At 46.4% G+C, this 13889-nt stretch overlaps 1 protein-coding gene across 1 annotated transcript in view; it reads left to right on the top strand.

The window, feature by feature from the left end:
- The window catches only part of COL4A2 (collagen type IV alpha 2 chain), a 176165-nt gene that overhangs the window by 3165 nt on the left and 159111 nt on the right, over positions 1-13889 (top strand). The gene's annotated exons all lie outside the window — the stretch shown is intronic.

Here is a 13889-nt window from a genome sequence, read left to right as displayed (position 1 = left end):
CAGGCACAAAGAGTTTAAACACCTTGCCCAAGGTGTCTCTCTTTGTAAGCAGCAGATCTGAACCCAGGCAGCTCCCCACTGCTTGGTTGCCAAGGGTCAGAACTGTTATGTAAGTCAACCACTGATTTTCAGTAGTTGAGTCTCCTGGTTGTGCCTCCCTTGCTCTGGACACAGACGAGCAGAACAAAGCCCACCCACTGGTTTCTGGGAAGAGGAGTCCCCCTCCACCTCCTCTCCTGCTTTGCTCTGAAGATCAGGAGCCCGGAGCAAGGGAGACCCAGCACGATCTGGTAGCCAGAGGGAGAGAGGATGGCAGCAGTCCCCTGGCAGCCTGGGCTCGGGACCCAGCGTGGGTACACGCACCCTGGGTGTGCGGCACTCTGTCGACAGGCTGCCTTCCTTCCGCTGCCCGGCCTGAGGGCGGGGCTGGGGTGTGAGTGCACGTGAGACAGCCTGTCCTAAACGGTCACCATCCCAGGCTTTGAAGGCAGGTTGCCCGGGGCTCATGAGCCCCTGTACCGCACTATTGCTTCTTATCTCAAGACGTGGGGCAGCAGCCTTGAAGATCTAAGAGAGCAGCCCTGTGCGATTCTGGGGGGAAGAGAATTCCAGAGAACAGAGACCTTCCCGGAGATCAAATGTGCTATGGGCTGGGCTGACCTCCTGACCTCAGCCGGGGGGAACTTAGATTCTCCAGGTATCAGGAGGCAGCCAGGAGAGCTGGACACACAGGTCCCGTATGCCCCAGGAGATGCTGGGCTCCAGACTGCCTTCCCACCAGCTCAGATTTCCAGGGCTCCAGGCTCTGGAAAATTCGCTTGCCACTGCTGCATGCTGCCACACCTTTCCCTGCCCCCAAGGAAAGAAAAGAAAAAGAAGGAATATGCTTTTTTTTTTTTAATTTTTGAATTTTATTTTATTTATTTTTTATACAGGAGGTTCTTATTAGTTATCTGTTTTATACACATCAGTGTATACATTGTCAATCCCAATCTCCCAGTTCATCCCACCACCACCCCCTCCCCCGCCACTTTCCCCCCTTGGTGTCCATACGTTTGTTCTCTACATCTGTGTCTCTATTTCTGCCCTGCAAACCGGTTCATCTGTACCATTTTTCTAGGTTCCACAGATATGCGTTAATATACGGTATTTGTTTTTCTCTTTCTGACTTACTTCACTCTGTATGACAGTCTCTAGATCCATCCATGTCTCTACAGATGACCCAATTTCGTTCCTTTTTATGGCTGAGTAATATTCCATTGTATATATGTACCACATCTTCTTTATCCATTCATCTGTCGATGGACATTTAGGTTGCTTCCATGACCTGGCTATTGTAAATAGTGCTGCAGTGAACATTGGGGTGCATGTGTCTTTTTGAATTATGGTTTTCTCTGGGTATATGCCCAGTAGTGGGACTGCTGGCTCATATGGTAATTCTATTTTTAGTTTTTTAAAGAACCTCCATACTGTTCTCCATAGTGGCTGTATCAATTTACATTCCCACCAACAGTGCAAAAGGGTTCCCTCTTCTCCACACCCTCTCCAGCATTTGTTGTTTGTAGATTTTCTGATGATGCCCATTCTAACTGGTGTGAGGTGATACCTCATTGTAGTTTTGAATTGCATTTCTCTAATAATTAGTGATGTTGAGCAGCTTTTCATTGTGCTTCTTGGCCATCTGTATGTCTTCTTTGGAGAAATGTCTATTTAGGTCTTCTGCCCATTTTTTGATTGCATTGTTTGTTTTTTTAATATTGAGCTGCATGAGCTGTTTATATATTTTGGAGATTAATCCTTTGTCCGTTGATTCGTTTGCAAATATTTTCTCCCATTCTGAGGGTTGTCTTTTTGTCTTGTTTGTAGTTTCCTTTGCTTTGCAAAAGCTTTAAAGTTTCATTAGGTCCCATTTGTTTATTTTTATTTCCATTACTCTAGGAGGTGGATCAAAAAAGATCTCGCTGTGATTTATGTCAGAGTGTTCTTCCTGTGTTTTCCTCTAAGAGTTTTATAATGTCCAGCCTTACATTTAGGTCTCTAATCAATTTTGAGTTTATTTTTGTGTATGGTGTTAGGGAGTGTTCCAATTTCATTCTTTTACATGTAGCTGTCCAGTTTCCCCAATGGAGAAGAGACTGTTTTCTCCATTGTATATCCTTGCCTCCTTTGTCATAGATTAGTTGACCATAGGTGTGTGGATTTATCTCTGGGCTTTCTATCCTGTTCCATTGATCTATATTTCTGTTTTTGTGCCAGTACCATATTGTCTTGATTACTGTAGCTTTGTAGTATAGTCTGAAGTCAGGGAGTCTGATTCCTCCAGCTCCTTTTTTTTCCTTCAGGACTGCTTTGGCTATTCGGGGTCTTCTGTGTCTCCATACAAATTTTAAGATTTTTTGTTCTAGTTCTGTAAACAATGCCATTGGTAATTTGATAGGGATTGCATTGAATCTGTAGATTGCTTTGGGTAGTATAGTCATCTTCACAATATTGATTCTTGCAATCCAAGAACATGGTATATCCCTCCATCTGTTTGTGTCATCTTTGATTCCTTTCATCAGTGTCTTATAGTTTTCTGAGTACAAGTCTTTTACCTCCTTAGGTAGGTTTATTCCTAGGTATTTTATTCTTTTTGTTGCAATGGTAAATGGGAATGTTTCCTTAATTTCTCTTTCAGATTTTTCATCATTAGTGTATAGGAATGCAAGAGATTTCTGTGCATTAATTTTGTATCCTGCAACTTTACCAAATTCATTGATTAGCTCTAGTAGTTTTCTGGTGGCATCTTTAGGATTCTCTGTGTATAGTATCATGTCATCTGCAAACAGTGGCAGTTTTACTTCTTCTTTTCCAATTTGTATTCCTTTTATTTCTTTTGCTTCTCTGATTGTCGTCGCTAGGACATCCAAAAGTACGTGGAAAAGTAGTGGCGAGAGTGAACATCCTTGTCTTGTTCCTGATTTTAGAGGAAATGCTTTCAGTTTTTCACCATTGAGAATGATGTTTGCTGTGGGTTTGTCGTATATGGCCTTTATTATGTTGAGGTAGGTTCCCTCTACGCCCACTTTCTGGAGAGTTTTTATCATAAATGGGTGTTGAGTTTTTTCAAAAGCTTTTTCTGCATCTATTGAGATGATCATATGGTTTTTCTCCTTCAGTTTGTTAATATGGTGTATCACATTGATTGGTTTGCGTATATTGAAGAATCCTTGCATCCCTGGGATAAATCCCACTTGATCATAGTGTATGATCCTTTTAATGTGTTGTTGGATTCTGTTTGCTAGTATTTTGTTGAGGATTTTTGCATCTATATTCATCAGTGATATTGGTCTGTAATTTCCTTTTTTTGTAGTATCTTTGTCTGGTTTTGGTATCAGGGTGATGGTGGCCTCACAGAATGAGGTTAGGAGTGTTCCTTCCTCTGCAATTTTTTAGAAGAGTTTGAGGAGGATGGGTGTTAGCTCTTCTCTAAATGTTTGCTAGAATTCACCTGTGAAGCCATCTGGTCCTGGACTTTTGTTTGTTGGAAGATTTTTTTTTTTTTTTTTTTTAAAGAATTTCACTTATTTATTTATTTATTTATTTATTTTTGGCTGTGTTGGGTCTTCGTTTCTGTGCGAGGGCTCTCTCTAGTTGCGGCAAGCAGGGGCCACTCTTCATCGCGGTGCGCGGGCCTCTCACTATCGCGGCCTCTCTTGTTGCGGAGCACAGGCTCCAGACGCACAGGCTCAGTAGTTGTGGCGCACGGGCCCAGCCGCTCCGTGGCATGTGGGATCTTCCCAGACCAGGGCTCGAACCTGTGTCCCCTGCATTGGCAGGCAGACTCTTAACCACTGCGCCACCAGGGAAGCCCCTGTTGGAAGATTTTTAATCACAGTTTCAATTTCATTACTTGTGATTGGTCTGTTCATATTTTCTATTTCTTCCTGGCTGTCTTGGAAGGTTATGCCTTTCTAAGAATTTGTCCATTTCTTCCAGGTTGTCCGTTTTATTGGCCTAGAATTGCTTGTAGTAGTCTCTTAGGATGCTTTGTATTTCTGCGGTGTCTGTTGTAACTTCTCCTTTTTCATTTCTAATTTTATTGATTTGAGTCCTCTCCCTCTAAAAAAGAAGGAATATGTTCTTAAGGTTTTCTCTTCTCCTTCCAATCAGCTTAGTGATAAGTTACGGAAAATGTCCGGTGCTCAGCTGCTTTCCATGCTCGAGTTAAGGCTCCTGGAGATCAGGTCTTTTGCAGAATTCCCTGGAGCGCTAGTCCTGTTGTTCAAAATCTGGGCCCCCAAGAAGAAGGGAAATATCACAACGTTCCTCCTCTGTTAATGGAAAAACAAGGAAATCTCCAGCTCTCTGGAGGCTCTTAAAGTAATCCTCCCTGCATGGCTTGTATGGCTTGGCCACAGTAAATAACACCAGGGATTTGTCATAGCATCCCAGAACAGATGCAGGTATAAGGGGGACGGAGGGACCACAGCTCTCCCACTGCCAGTGGGTATATTTAGAACCAGAGAGAGAGAGAAAAAAAAGTGCAATTCAAGTAAAAAGTTCTAGAATAGAAAACAAAGATTTTGCTAAAATAATAAAAATCAAAGGATTGTCTGTCTTCCTGAGGAGAGGGTAAAAAAAATGGGTGACTGGCTTCAATTAAGTAAGAGAGAAAATGCGAGAGAAAAACAAAAGTGCAATGGAGATAAACCTGATCGATGACGATGATGTAATGAAGATGTCAATACTTAGAAGGTGGTGGTTTTGGAATGTCTTGTACTTTTAGTCTGAAAAGGAATTTTCAGATTAGGAACCTCTGATTAGAGGACGTGAGAGGAAAATGTGAAGTCAGCCTCCCGCTGTAGCTGGTGGTGTCATCACCGGCTTGGAAGGTGGTAGGTAAGGTGGGGAACCCCGGCCTCGTCTGATTCGGCTTGTAAGCTGGGCATTCTGCGCAGGAGCTGGTGGCCCCCAGGACCAGGGACCACACAGCAGTGGTGGAGGCAACCAAACGCCACCCCAGCGTGGCTCCTAACTGGCTGGGTGACCCCAGAGCAAGCCACTTAACATTTTGAGGGAGGGCTGGCGTCCGTCCGTGCTGGGATGCTCCGGGCAGGCAGTCACCCCCGTGAGTTGGAGAGTCAGAGCTGAGGATGGGGACCGCCCCCCTCAACCTGCCCCAGGCCCGTCCCTGGGCTAGGGCCTCACCCCTCCCAACTGTAAAGCCAGGAACGGGATGCTGTTCCAGGCTGGCATTTGGGCTGCTCCAGAGATGACTTAAAAATAAGCATGCTGCGTGAGGCTTCTTATCTTTGGGGCTGGGGAGCTTCTGTAACCCGGTGAATGATACCTGATCAGCTGGGGCAAGAGGCCAGGCAGGTTATCTGGTGGTCACCTCCTGCCATCCCCCTGGCGGCTGCTCCCACCGCTAAGGAGACTCTCCTGGGACAGGCCTGAATGACTCACTAACCTTGATTTCATCGCCTCCCTGGGGCTGTGTGATTTTTTTTTTTTTTTTTTATCCATGAAAGAAGATTAGAAGGTGTCTAATCTTAGGGAGACTGCATGGGTTTCTCCAGCCCCCTCCATGTGGTCAGGGAGTGACTTTCAAGGGACATGCGAGCAGCTCTGCCCCACCCACTAGATTCCGAGCCCCCGGGCACGTGGACCTGGTCTCCGTGTCGGGGTCTCCCATCTCCTGCCGCTCCTGTTGTGCACTGGGTGTTCTGTTCCGACGGATTCTGCTACCCTGAATGCGGCTGCCTTCTGAAGCAACGAGTTCTTTTGTAAAGAAAGTGCTCCTCTAAGTGCCGTGCGGTATCCTGAATCGGATCCTGGAAGGGAGAGAGAATACTGGTGGAAAAACTGGTGCAATTCTGATAGAGTCTGTGGTTTAGTGGATGTGCTCATGTTCATTTCTAGTTTTGACAAAATGGGCTGAGGTTGTGTAAGATGTTGACATCACATCATCATGTCTGCGTGAAGGGTTGTGTGGGGACTCTCCGAATTCTCTTTGCAACTCTTCAGCAAATATAATTCATTTCAGAATAAAAACCTGCCCTTAGAAGCCATGAATCAGTCACATCTGGCGTGCCGAGTCCAGACAGGTGCAGAGAGAGCAGAGAAGCAGCAAGCTGTACACTGGGGGTCAGCAAAAGGGAGACAGTGTCCCCATGCTTTGCTCTGATAGAAAAAAGCAAACAAAAGGCACTTCTGTGTCCTTGGAAATCTAGCAGAAGTGGCCCCTGCCTGGGGAAAGGGCTTTTGTTCCCCTAACTTGGGTGGGGTTCTTTATGGGGAGAGGGGAGGGAAGGCGCCCCAGTGGAGATTCCACAGCTTGGCATCTCCGAGGGGCTCCAGGGCTGAGCTACAATGGCCTCCCTCTTCTTGACCGACTGACCAGGGCAGGAACACGGTTGCACAGTTGTTTCCTGAGCTCGAGATGGCACAGCAGGTTTGCAGGATGGTGTCATTTCCAGGAGGGCTTTTACATGCTCACACCTCTGGCTCGCTCACTAATTTGTCAGGCCAGTGTCCCGTCCATAGGGGCTGGCCGTATGGGAAAGGAAAGCCCACCACCAGCTTCTTGCATGCCTAGGACACCCAGGGCACAGCGAGGATGAGAAAGTGGCACGTCCGGGGTCCCCGAGCCCCCCTCCATACGCGCTCCCTGCATTGCAGCAGGCCACTACAGAATTTGGAGTTAGCAATCTCCAAGTGGCCACAACTTCTACTGCAGTTATGGGCTGGGGACAAGGGCCAGGAACAAGGATGGCCAACGGCCAGCGGCTGTCACCTGGCACTTTTGCCTGTGTCACCACCCTGCAGGAACAGAGCAGCCATTGCCAGCTCTGTTTTGCAGCTTCGCCCACGCCCGATCTCTCTCCTCGAAGTAGCCTGAAGCCCCGTGACCTGAAGGACACCCTGCCCCTGGCCTGTCAGAGGCCTCGCGTAGCCAGTGTCAGCATCCCGCGGCCAGCTGGAGCCCCTATCCCTTGGAAATGAGCCATTGCAGAGTCTAATTAAAGTGCCCTCCCAAAATTACCGTTAGAGAGCCAGGATTTTAAATCATCATCCATAAGCCCTGTAGACATTAAGCGTTTGTCTTTTCTCACGTAATTTTATCCCCGCTGGAATCTCTGCCACCACAGCCCAAGGCTTAGGGCACATGACGTCTTTCCTCCTGTCTCATTCACGGCTACATCGTATGATCCAGGGCCTGAAACACAGCAGGCACCCAGTAAAGCATCTGTGCCGTAAATGAGTGAAGGTATAGCAAGCTGAAAGTGCTGAAACAAACCTTCTGGATGAGAAGGACAGTCATGGAACAACTAGGAAAGAGTAGATTAAAATGTAGTTTTTCTCAGTTTGGTTGTTTTTCCCCAATTAAATGCTACCCCCCACTGGCTAAAGCTCTCTGTACCTGATGATAAAGGAAGTGCTGATTTGTCTGTGAAAGATTTGCCTTTTTTCCGAGGGATTGTTTCAGGCCCACCCCTAAAATTCCTATTTTGCTGCATTTGCCCACTTCAGTGATCTCCCATGTGGGAATTACAGAAGAATTACAGACTGATTTTCTGGTACGTGGTGGGAATTACATAACAGTGTGTTTTCCTGCGTGTTGAGCACGTTTGGGTGCGTGTCTGACTTTGTGGAGTGGTGTGGGCCCCATAAGAGCAGAGGAAAGGGCCTCTGCTTGTGGACACGGTCAAAGACACGTGCTCCCTGGGATGCCTCCCAGGCTGTGGTTTGTCCATTCGAAAAAAGAGAGGCTATTATCAACAGCTGGGCAATAACGCAAACTGATGTCAGGAAGGAGCGACACAGGGAACGGGGAGCCCTCCCGCCTCCTCTGCCCTCCACTGGCTCCAGGTTGGAGAAAAGGAGGGGTCCCCTGGGAGGGTCTTTGTGGGCTCCCCTGGGATCAACATAAGAAAGAGGAACCCCTAAGGAAGTTTCTAGCATTTCAGAACCCCAGGAACAGCTAAAATCTCCCACAGGGGAAACACAGCAATTTGGTGCCAGGAACTGATCCCAGCCACTGACACACAGTAGCTGCTAAACACCCACAGTTCTGTGATTATCCCACTTTACAGATGTGCAGACTGAGGCACACAGGTTAGGGCACTTGTTAAGGTCAACAAGGAATAAAGTTGGGAGTGAAGCCCCGGACTGGCTGATTCCATAACCTCTGCTCTTAACCACGGTGCTAGGCCAACAAATCCCTAGCCATAGAGTATGTGTGCATACTCAAAATATGCAAAATCTTGGCTATGTAAAATATACATGTGTATATTATATGTAAATATATGTATATATTATTTATCTATGGGGAATATAGATAGATGATAGACGGTAGATGATTGATAGAGAAAGATAGATATAGATGATAGATAAATTGATAGATGATAGATGGATAGATAGATAGTAGATGGATGGAGAGATAGATAGATATGGAGATGAGAGAGAGAAATAAAGAACATAGAACACACAAGCGCACACACACGCGCCCTTTGGAGGGCCCTAGCTCCTTTCTCCCCAAGGGCTGCCCAGGCAGGAGGAGAATGACGGTCTCGAGGACGCATCAGGCAGACCTTTCATTCTGGGGTCCCTCTGCAGAGAGGCTGACCTACAAGTGTGGATGACTAGCGGCTCCCAAACTCTGAGAAACAAAGACTAGAATGGCTGCATGAGGAAAGACCGCTGGAGGATGACCAAGGGGGACACACACGCTGGCCGGGGGGTCCAATCAGCAGGACAGAGTCCCCAAACCCTCCTTCTCCAGGTCCTTTTCGAACTCCCAGGCCGGGGAGATGAATGCCCCACAGGCACGTGGGGGGCAGAGGCATGCAAGCACAGCATTGTCTCGGAGCAGATAGAGAGGCTGTTGGAAAATAGTCAGTCCTGACCTGGAGAAAGATTTACTTAAACCCCCTGGGGAGTAAGAGACCTTCCTAAAATTACTTTAGCTGTGCAGGGGACCCCCGTGGACAGCAGTGTTATGATGACAGGCTGCATTTTTCCTGGACCAGTGGCAGCTTCCCTACCTCGGGGTCTGCTTTCCCTGCTTTGTTTTCTGTTCTGGTGTTTTTCACCGGAGTTCCCACATGCCCGCAGGTAGACAGGCGTGGTCTGTTAAAAAGCGTTGGAGCATCTGGGTTGGAGTCCAGTGACCAGGAAAAGCCACTTTTCCTTCTCTATGTCCTTTTCTTCATGTGTCAGACAGGAATGTTAGTATCTGTGTCACAAGTTCATTGATGTGAAATCCGTTCGCCAAACAACATGTCTCGATTCTACTACTAATGTTCACTCACAAGTTATGTACATCAATCCTCTCGTGGGCTCGGGGCTGTGTCGCAGAGGAGGACAGCCCAGGAGCAGCAAGGGGAATGTTCTGAGCACGTGCACGTGTGTGTGTATGCGTGTGTTTGTGTGTTCGGGGTAGGAGTATCCAATTGTCTGATGGAATTTTTAAGTTAAACGTGCTGTCCATGAGGAGCGGGCAGCCCGCAGAGGTCCTACTTTAGAGGAGAGAAGAGCCATTGCGGGCTCTTTGCCGTGACACACATGCCGTGCGTGTGGCCCTGGGGGCAGAGGAAAGGAGGGTCCCTGCTGAGACAGGCCCTCGGGCAGAGGCGGACATGGCGTGGGCACAGCAGGCCAGAGGGACTGAGGGATGTGGGAGGGGACCGTGGGGAAGAAGGTTCTGGTCCTCACACTTATGGGCGCCACGGGCACTGGACCCTGCCTGGTAGGGAGCAGCTGTAATGCCAGGAGCCTGAGCTGGGGACACTCTCGCTGACGCTCACGTGTCCACTTGGCGAGATGGGTGCAGGGGAGTCTTCCCAAAGCCTTTGGACAGTTGTTTGTATTTTCTTAAGTTTGAAAAACACCCGCCAAGGGAAGAATGTTAATTTCAATTAAAGTTAGGTCAAGGTGTAACTAAATTATTTCCAGAACAAATGGAAAGACTTACAAACAAAGAACATTTTGTTCGAAGAATTCTGAGACCCAAGTATCATTTAACAGAGCAAGAAAACTCTAGAGGCTTTGGTTTGGCAATGTGGCACAGAAAACACACCACAGAACCTTAGGAGAGGATGTCTTTCTCGAAGGAGCAGAGAGATCCCCCAGCCTTTGCCTAACAGGGCCTCAGCAGTGCTCACTCGCTGCTGTGGTTCCACAGCCAGGATGAACAGGACATACACCCACCCGTTTCCTCCTGAGCGCCCAGGTGAGCAAGGCCAGTGGGTGGCCTCAAACAAGAGTGCAGCTGGAAATTCCAGGGGGAAAATCACCCCCTTCCCTTTCTTCCTTACTTGGTCACGGTCCGAATTGTAACAACCTTCCAAGTTGCAATGAAGGACCAAATACGGGCCTGAGATACTCTCCTTTCCTATCTGAAAAGCACCTTCCTTTCCTACCAGCTCCCACCAGGTCTGGCAGCTTCCCTCCCTGCCCCGCCCCTCCCCTCCAAGACAATCTTAGCTCAGACAGGATTTCCTTCGTCTTAGTCATCAGCTTTTATGGCCCAGCCTCCCCCTTCCCGTTTCAAAACAAGGAATATTAGCAGCAAACAGTCTGAAATGATTTGTAAACCTTACCAGTGCGTGTAGACATCAGTTTTTGTGTCTGCTTATCAGTATCAAGATGCCAGAGGCTGGAAAAATCAATGCGTTTCTTGTGAAGTCGCATGGTGCAGTGATTTTTCAGCTGTCTGCCTTGGCTTTTGTGAAACTGCAGAAGAGCAAACACGTTCATTTTCATTGCAATCCTAAAAAGCTGCAAAGTTAAAAACAAAATGACAATTTGGGCAAAAATCATTCCTGTTTTAAAAGAAGGCTCGTCAAAGGAGAGGTCAGTTCAGCAACCTTTCTGGCTGGTAATGGGTCTGGTTCCCAACATCACAGAAGAACAGGCCTTCGAGGCATGATGTGAAGCATTCCTTCAAAGCCTTAACAGATTTCCTGGGGTTTCGAAGGAGAATGTAGTCTTCATATTCTCCCAAGTGATTCTCTGAGGAACCAGAGCAACTCAATTACAGTAGGAACAGTATGTATAGTTGTCAGGTCTGCTCTTGATTAAAATGGAAGCTCAGCCAGGTCACTCAGCTCTGGCTGCCTGTGCAGGGAGGAAAGGGTACCCCGACCAGGGAAGGGACCCCTCCATCCAGTTATAAGTGGACACACACACACACACCCGTCTCCCCTCCCTCTCTCCCCTCCCAGCAGGAGTACTTGTATCAGCACATCACTCTCCTTTTCCCCTTGAATTGTTCTTGCCAGGAGATGGAAGACAAAAGCCAGCCTCTCCCAATTCAAGTCAGTGGAGTCCCACCAAAGAAGCTGGGGAGAAAAGAGATACAAATATCTCTTTACAGATTCTATTTGCCTTTTTTTCACTCCCATTCCAAAATTTCTTCACTGACACCCTGTGCCCTTCTAGATGTAAAACTTTGCTCAAAAGTGGATCTGACAGCAGTTACTTACATGCAGAATTTGCCTCTAGTTTCCTATGAAACCAGTGGACCTCGGCCCGTCAGGAGGTGAGGATGACCCGGGGAGCTTTGTGAAATTTTGAGTGAGCTGCTGCCGGGTGGTGGGGGGGGGGGTGGGGGGGGGCAGGCATATGGGTTAAGCAGTGTCTGTCAACCTGGCTGCCGTGGCCGTCACCTGGGGAATGCTCCAGAATGCTGGTGGGGGGCCCAGCCCCGGGGACACCCTCAGGTGACTTAAGGGAATTTCAAAGCCACGCCGAGACCGGCTCGCCCTTTAAGATCGAGAGTCCGATTTTTGCTCTGTTCACCAAGTTCTCCAGCCCTGGGCCCTGCACCCGCCGAACGCAGCCCCAAGCCCTGGGCCGCTGAGGCACAGCCTGCTGTACGCAGCCCGGAGCCCCTCCGGCCCCTGGTGACCCGGTCCTTGGACCCCGGCTCTGCCACGTGGGTGGATTGGCGCCACAGCTGAGCCCCTGCGCTGTAATTCGCAAGTGAGCCTGAGCTCCTGCCCTGAGATTGGCGGGTGAGCCTGAGCTCCTGCCCTGTGATTGGTGGGTGAACCTGAGCTCCTGCCCTGTGATTGGCGGGTGAGCTTGAGCTCCTGCCCTGTGATTGGCGGGTGAGCCTGAGCTCCTGCTCTGTGACTCGTGGTGGGTGAGCCTGAGCCCCTGAACTGCGACTGGCGAGCGATTTCTTTGCTTTTTTTTTTTTTTTTTTTTTTGGTATTCAACTCTTTATTTTAGTAAAATCAGAAAAAACATAGCACATGCAGTGCTAGCATCTAAAACTAATACATTAAGCAATTACTAAACTTACAGTGACTTGAGGTTCGATGTTTACATTCAGCAAATTTAATTCCATTCTTATTTACTGAAAATATTGCTGGCTGACAAAACTGAATCTAAAAGTCACTGATTATGGCCATACACAAAGATAACCACATGTTCGAGAACCGCAATATGCAGACACTGAAAACCAAGCAAAACAAAATATGTACTAAATAAAATTCTGAGAACCTTTGGAAATGTGGACACTTCATAGCAGTGTTTAGAAGTGTTTCGTTAATATTTTAAGACAAATGTATCAAAACCTTGGCATGTTATAATTTCAAGTTGCCAATTTTGCCTTAAATTTTGTCAGAAAGTTACAGCTACCTACATTGCCAATGCTGGGTCTGCTTAATTTGACTCACGTTTAATAGGACTTAACATTAAAAGCTCACACTACCCTGAAATATTTTATTTCACATACGGTGACATTCAATATTCAAGTGCGAGTGTTTTCATACTGTCTTTTGGTCAAGTTTCTTTAAACTTTCAAATAATCATTTTAGGCTTACAAAAATAAATATTTGTCAAAATGTTCAATAAATATTACACAAACTAGCAGCAAAAAGTATCTAAAATCTGTCGTGTGCAAATAGTTTTCTTCTCAACTATCATTCCATGGTCCCAAATAAAATTTTAGAATCTAGTTCTTAACACGCTGCGTTCAACAATTTCCAAGAGACAAAATAAGTTTGGAAGTTTAAGGACACACACACAAGACATATATCTAAAATTCTCTGAATGTGCAATAAAATAAGCATTTTGTAAAAATTTATGGGCAAAATGTACAAGAGTCTAAATCTATACTAATTGAAATAGCACCATAACAAATGACCTCAATACTGTCAAGTGCATCTACCTAATAAAGTTTTAGAACAAGGCAGAGTACACTTGAAAATCTACTGCACTTTAAGAAATTTTTGCCGCCTTATGCCATTGTAAATATTAGTCTATAAAGATCACTATATTCCAACCACAAAATGAGCACAAAATTCCAAGTGGCAGAGGCATTTTTAGTTGGTGAACAATCATCTTTGGTCAAATCTAGCAGAAAGCGACTATAAATACAATGGAAACCTATGCAACTAAAATACATGAAAACTGCACTATATAGAAATAACACCTTGTGCAGTTTAGTACATATTGCCAACCTGTGTGATCTCAAGAATTTCAGAGTTTGTAGCTACTCTGATTTACAAATTCTACAAGTGTAAGCCATTTTAACATTTCAGCGCAGCTTAAACAGAAAAAAGAGAATCTGCATTAAAATAAAAGCCTGCTGCATAATTCTTCCTGCTTATATCCTCTCAACCAAAAAACATCAACACTAGCATGCATTAAAGACCAAAATCCAAGCAGGTCCTTAAAAGGACTGGTCACTGGCATGGTCAGCCATTCTACGACTTCAATTTTATTTACGGCAGGCATTAAAAACATGTAATTAGATGAAATTTCCCCTAAACACATTTGTTATCAAAACTTTTAAACTTTTCCTATAATAATATGCCCACATCTGCCTAGCTTAGAATTAGTAACCTAAACATTAAAGGAGGAAATGCTGTATTTACTTGCATTAACTTCGA

This window comes from Eubalaena glacialis, chromosome 16 (assembly GCF_028564815.1).
Source record: "Eubalaena glacialis isolate mEubGla1 chromosome 16, mEubGla1.1.hap2.+ XY, whole genome shotgun sequence".
Classification (NCBI taxonomy): domain Eukaryota; kingdom Metazoa; phylum Chordata; class Mammalia; order Artiodactyla; family Balaenidae; genus Eubalaena; species Eubalaena glacialis.
Note: the sequence above shows the minus strand (reverse complement) of the source record. Positions and strands in the feature narration are given on the sequence as shown.